This window comes from Henckelia pumila, chromosome 1, assembly GCF_033568475.1.
Source record: "Henckelia pumila isolate YLH828 chromosome 1, ASM3356847v2, whole genome shotgun sequence".
NCBI lineage: Eukaryota > Viridiplantae > Streptophyta > Magnoliopsida > Lamiales > Gesneriaceae > Henckelia > Henckelia pumila.
Window position 1 is genome coordinate 156,544,048 of NC_133120.1, and position 6,834 is coordinate 156,550,881.

A 6,834-nucleotide genomic window follows, 5' to 3' on the forward strand; every position below is an offset into this window, starting at 1 on the left:
TTGAATCTTACCGATCGAGAGAGGCCCTATTTTTTAAAAAAAAATCCTTATTGCTTTTAGTCTTGGATCTTGTATGCTTAATTATTATTTAATCCAAGATTATTTGTTTAGAACCGAGGTCTCACATTAAGTGGTATCAGAGACATAAGATTCTTGGTTGAACTAGAGTGAGCGGGGTAGTTCGAGTCCGCATGTATTGACTCCTCGCATGTGTTTGAGTTATTTAATTGTTTATTTAATTTCATGCAAGCATGCTTTATTAATTGAGAATTATTTGAATTACATGATTATGTGATTTAATTTATAAAGCATGGACTACTTGAGATATAACTATTTTTGTTATCGACGGGTATCCGATTTTCTGAGAGGTTGAAAGGGCACCGAGTTGTAGCGATTGAGATATCTTGTGTCCTAAACTTTGATTATCAGATGGGTCCTCGTCGAGTTATTAACAGAAACCCACCGCCAGTTACTCCTCCGAATAAGCAAGCTAGTACTGAAACTATTCAAATGGATGCTACAGCGACGCCTATGGAGACCTTGTTGAAGAGGTTTCAGTCGTTTAATCTGTCGTTGTTGCTAGGTTCAGAGAATTCGGTTGACTGTGAGAGCTGGTTGGACGACATTGATCAGTTGTTCGATTCCCTTGATTACTCTGACGACCGCCGAACTAAGTTAGTCATTCATCAGCTTCGTGGTGTTGCTAAGAATTGGTGGATCACGACGAAGAGATCCATGAAGAATCGAGGTATAGTTGTTACTTGGTCTCTTTTTAAAGCTGAGTTTTATAAACGGTTTTTTCCTATTTCGTACCGAAAGGATAAGGGAGCCGAGTTTGCTAATCTGAGGCAAGGAAACTTGAACATTGAAGAGTATGTTGCCAAATTTGATAGGATGTTGAGTTTTGCACCGCATATCGCCGACAATGAAGAAGCCAAAGCCGACCAGTTCATTAATGGTCTGAACCCCGACATCTTCACATTGGTAAACACTGCTAGGCCTGATAAATTTGCGGATGCCATTAATCATGCAAAGGGAGCTGAAGCAGGTTTGTGGAGATAGAGAGGAAATCAGATGGCACATCAGCAGCCGAAAGAGTCTCAGAACCAACCGTCTCAGTATCAGAATCAGTCATCTCAGTATCAGAACCAATCACAGAGGTACGAAGGAGGAAACAATGGTGGTAATAGGAAGGATCATTACAAAGCAAGAGGAAAACAGTTCAAGAAGCAAGGGAACAGTTCTTCTAGTTCCAGTGGTTCCAAGCAGTTTGGTTCATGACAGAGTTTTGGATCTTCATATTTTTTCTGCAAAAAATGTGGAGGTAGTAGACACTCCCCAAATCAGTGTGTAGGAGTCTTTGGAAACTGCAATACCTGTCAGCAACCGGGACACTTTTCTAAGGTGTGCCCTCAGCGTAGTAGAGATCGAGCACAGAGTGGAAGTTCATCTAGACCTATAGCTCAGCCAGAGAGACAGTCTTCTGCAGTTCACTCCTTCCAACCTCAGCAGCAGAACAAACAGGGAGGTAACCCCAATGCGAACCAGTCTCCAAGACAGCAGGCTCGAGTCTTTGCTTTGACAGATGATCAGGATTAGGCAGCACCAGACGATGTTATAGCAGGTAACTGTTTGATTTTCAGTTATTCTGCTCATGTATTGATAGATACAGGTGCTTCTCATTCCTTTATCTCTGAAAAATTTGTGTTGATGCATGCTTTGCAAACTGAGTTTGTAACGCCCCGTTTTTATCTTAAATGAGTTTATTTGAGTTTATCAGAGATTACAGAGTTCTCGAGCCGGTTTGATTTTGATCAGGGTTCTTTTTGTAAATTTTGGAAATTTCAGGGACTAAAACGCAAATAGTTGATTTTATATATTATCTACACTTGATATTTATTTCACAAGTCACCTCCTTCCTCCTCCCAACCGTGAGCCTCCATTGAAGACGCCTCTTGGAGCTTTTGAGCTTTCAAAATCCAGTCCGAGCTCGATCCGTCCGTTAGAAATTAATTCTGAAGGCAGATTATCGATCACTGCAGTGAGAGCTCTGTTATATTGTAAGTTCTTCTACGATCGGATACATTCTAGTTTTTGGATGTTGTTAGAATCGTTCTAGATTCGAGTATGTTGTTCTATACAGAGTTCTGATCGTTTATTATCTGTCGGTTTTGAATTAGAGCGACGTTCGGAATTGTTATGATTTTTGGAAGTATTATTCGAAAATCTTGGTTTTGAGATTTGTTGGGTTTGTCTTGTTGTTGTGGTTTTAGCATTGAATTGAGTTGATATCAGTATTGAACTGCTGTCTGCATTGCCGGTTTGTTCAGTTATAGCCGTTATGCCGTCGGTTTGAGTTTTGAGGGTTTCGAACCATTTTTGAGTTGTTGAACTTGGCTTGTAAGTTGGTCTTTGTTGTTGATCAATCTCTTGTATCTGAACAGATTCGTTTGGAGTTGCCAAGCCCTGAGTTAGCAGCTGATTGATCGTTTCAGAGTTGGACGAAGATCGATAATGAGATTTACCTTGATCCGTAGTTGTTGTTTAGATTGTATAGTTGTTGATACAATCTTTTGTTGTAGCTTTCCTGGAGTTGGAACTACTGCATTGAAAGGTAAAAGCAGTCATCGTAGCGGGATAGCATACTCGGGACTGTTGGTTCTCGAGTTTCCCTTTTTAAATCACATATTGCATCGATACTTGTTCTAGCACGTGGAACTTGTAATTGTTGATTGATTGAGTTTTTGTTATGTGGTTTATGTTTATGTTTCTGTTATGCATTCATCTTGAGCCTACTTTGATTTCAGCGGGCAGAACCGCCCTTTTTGTTAGACGTTTGGGAACTATGATTGAGTGGCCTAGGTTGTAGTATTTCGCCTAGTGCTAGCATACTCATTATGGTTGCTCAAAGTCTAGAGGAATGGGATACGTGGCACCACCTCGATTAGGAGAGTCGGTGAGTCGTTACGTGATCTCATCCTCGGGATCCCAAAAGCAGAGCAATACTCCCGTGTTTATCAGAATCGATATCCTGGTTTCAAAGACATGCATATCATTAACTTCGACTTGAATATGTGGTTTGATAGCATGTTGTATATTCATTATTTGATATGTTGCTTTTACTGGGATTATCATTCTCACCGGTTATCCGGCTGTTGCTTTGTTTTGTATGTGTACTTGGCAACAGGTGGAGCAGGAACAAGTCAGAAGAGGCATGGTTAGCTTCGAGGGCAAGTAGTAGAAGTGAGACTCGGTTTAGAAGTCGAATTAGCATGTTTATCTAGTTTAATATTGAAGCATGTTTGAACTCGAACTTGATATGTTTGTTATTCGAATTAGTTTGTATTCGGATTGTAATCTGAAATCGAAGTATGTTGTTGTTGTATCGATTTAGACTTCTGGTTGTTTTTAGGCCTTCCGAAAGCATGACTTGTTATGGCATGTTTCCCTACACCCTGTTATTGTAATTGTATTTGAAGGCATGTCGGACCAAGCGCGGAATCCCTTTTCTTTTTCTGCAGCCTGAGCATTTCTGCCCAGGCCTTCTGCGCGCGGGCGAGGCGTGCCTCGCGCGCGCGCGAGGCCTCCGTTGGGCCTCGGGATCGTTTGCCCGCGCACGCGTGAGCTTGGTTCCTCGCGCGGGCGTTTAAAAAAAAAAAAAAAAAACTTTGACTTGTTTTACTCTTGGATCCTTGTTCGCTTAATAGTTGTTTAATCCGAGATTAGTGGTTTAGAATCGAGGTCTCACATTAAGTGGTATCAGAGCGTTAAGATTCTTGGTCGAACTATAGTGAGCGGGGTAGATCGAGTCTGTGTGCAATGACTCCTCGCATGTGTTTGAATTATTTAATTGTGTACTTAATTCCATGCGAGCATGCGTTATTGTTGAGCATTATTTGAATTACATGGTTGTGTGATTTAAATTAATAAAGCATGATCTACTTGAGATATAACTGTTTCTGTTCTCGACTGGTATTCGGTATTCCAAGTGGTTGTAAGGGCACTGATGGTAGCGATTGAGATATCTCGTGTCCTAACTTTTGATTATCAGATGGGTCCTCGTCGAGTGATAAACAGAAACACACCACCAGTTATCCCTGCGACTGAACAAGCTAGCACTGAGGTTGATCAGTTGGATGCTTCAGCAACTCCTATGGAAACCTTGCTGAAGAGATTTCAGTCGTTCAATCCTCCATTGTTGATGGGTTCAGAAAATCCAGTTGACTGTGGGAGTTGGTTGGATGATATGGATCAGTTGTTTGATTCCATTGACTACACAGATGACCGTCGAATCAGGTTAGTAATTCATCAGCTGCGTGGTGGTGCTAAGAGCTGGTGGATCATGACAAAGAAAGCATTTGAGAGTAGAGGTACAGAGGTTACTTGGACTCTTTTTAAATCTGAGTTTTATAAGCGGTTTTTCCCTATCTCGTATCGTAAGGATAAGGGAGCAGAGTTTGCAAATCTGAGGCAAGGGAATCTGAACATTGAAGAGTACGTGGCTAAGTTCGATAGTCTGTTGCGTTTTGCACCGCTAATTGCCGGAGATGAAGAAGCTAAGGCAGATCAGTTCATCAACGGGTTGAACCCCGATGCCTTCACGTTGGTTAACACCAACAGGCCTAGCAACTTTGCGGATGCCATGAATTACGCAAAGGGAGCAGAAGCAGGCTTGTGGAGGCAAAGAGGTAATCAGGGGGCACCTCAGCAGCAGAGGCAGTATCAGAACCAACCATCTCAGTACCAGAATCAGCCACCTCAACATCAAAACCAGCAGCAGAGGTATGAAGGTGGAAACAGTGGGGGAAACAGAAAGGACCAGTACAAGGCAAGAGGTAAACAGTTCAAGAGACAGGGGAACAGTTCGTCCAGTTCCAGTGGTTCGAAGCAATTCGGTTCAGGACCGAGTTCTGGGTCATCATCCTTGTACTGCAGCAAGTGTGGAGGAAGACACTCATCGGATCAGTGTGTGGGAGTCTTCGGCAATTGTAACACATGTCAGCAACCGGGACACTTCTCTAAAGTGTGCCCTCAACGTAATAGAGATAGAGCTCAGAGTGGGAGTTCGTCTAGACCTGCAACTCAGCCGGAGAGGCAGTCGTCTGCAGTGCACTCTTTCCAACCCCAGCAACAGCAGAACAGACAGGGAGGTAGCTCTAGTGCAAATCAGCCTCCGAGACAGCAAGCACGAGTCTTTGCATTGACAGAGGATCAGGCTCAGGCAGCACCTGACGATGTCATAGCAGGTAACTGTTTGATTTTCGGTCATTCTGCTCATGTCTTGATAGATACAGGTGCTTCCCATTCCTTTATCTCTGAGAAATATGTGTTATTGCATGCTTTGCCAACTGAATTGTTGCCTACAGTAGTAGCTGTTACTTCACCTTTGGGTGGAGGAATTGTTTCTGTCCGACTAGTCAGGAACTGTGAACTTTGTTTTGAGGGAAATTTGTTAGGATTCGACTGTATTGTACTTGGGCTGTCAGATTTTGATTGTATTGTCGGGATAGATGCTTTAACCAAGTACAGGACGACAGTTGATTGTTTTCTGAAGGTTGTCAGGTTCAGACCTGAAATGGCAGACGAGTGGAAATTCTTTGGTAAGGGTTCTCGATCTAGAGTTCCTTTGATTTCAGTGTTATCTATGACTCGTTTGTTACAGAGAGGTGCAGAAGGATTTTTGGTTTATGCGGTTGATGTACTGAAATCTAGCCCAGCTTTGGTTGACTTACCAGTGGTTAGAGATTTTGCTGATGTGTTTCCGGAAGATGTTCCTGGATTGCCACCCATTCGAGAGGTTGAATTCAGCATTGACTTAGTGCCAGGTACTCAACCTATTTCAAAAGCTCCTTATCGTATGGCACTTGTTGAATTGAGAGAGTTGAAGGAGCAGCTTGAGGATTTGATTGCCAAGGGATACATCAGACCTAGTGTATCGCCTTGGGGTGCTCCTGTTCTATTCGTTCGGAAGAAGGATGGTTCTATGCGGCTCTGTATCGACTACCGCCAATTGAATCAGGCTACAGTTAAGAACAGATATCCTTTACCCCGAATAGATGACTTGTTCGATCAACTGCAGGGTTCTTCTGTCTACTCTAAGATTGATCTGAGGTCAGGCTACCATCAGCTGAGAGTGCGAGAGGAAGATGTTCCTAAGACCGCATTCAGAACGAGGTATGGTCACTTTGAGTTTATAGTCATGCCATTCGGTTTGACTAACGCTCCAGCTGTTTTTATGGGTTTGATGAACCGTATCTTTCAGCGTTATTTAGATGAGTTCGTCATTATCTTCATCGATGATATTCTTATCTACTCGAAGAACCGTACTGACCATGCAGAGCACTTGAGAATCGTCTTGCAGATTTTACGAGTTGAGCAGTTGTTTGCCAAGCTATCGAAATGCGAATTCTGGTTAGATCGAGTTGTCTTTCTCGGTCATATTATTTTTGAAGATGGGATTTCTGTCGATCCCAGCAAAATCGAAGCGGTTATGAATTGGCCTCGACCGACATCAGTACCTGAGATCCGAAGCTTCATGGGTTTAGCTGGTTATTACCGTCGTTTCATCGAGGGTTTCTCGTCTATTGCCAAGCCTATTACCCAGCTGACCCAGAAGAATGCGCCTTTTGTCTGGACTTCAGATTGTGAGGCTAGCTTTGTTGATCTGAAGAGGAGACTGACCAGTGCTCCAATTCTTTCTATTCCGAAGGGTACTGGAGGTTTCACAGTGTATTGTGATGCTTCTAACCGAGGTTTGGGTTGTGTTCTTATGCAGCATAAGCATGTGATAGCGTATGCATCGAGGCAGCTAAAACCGCACGAGACTCGTTATCC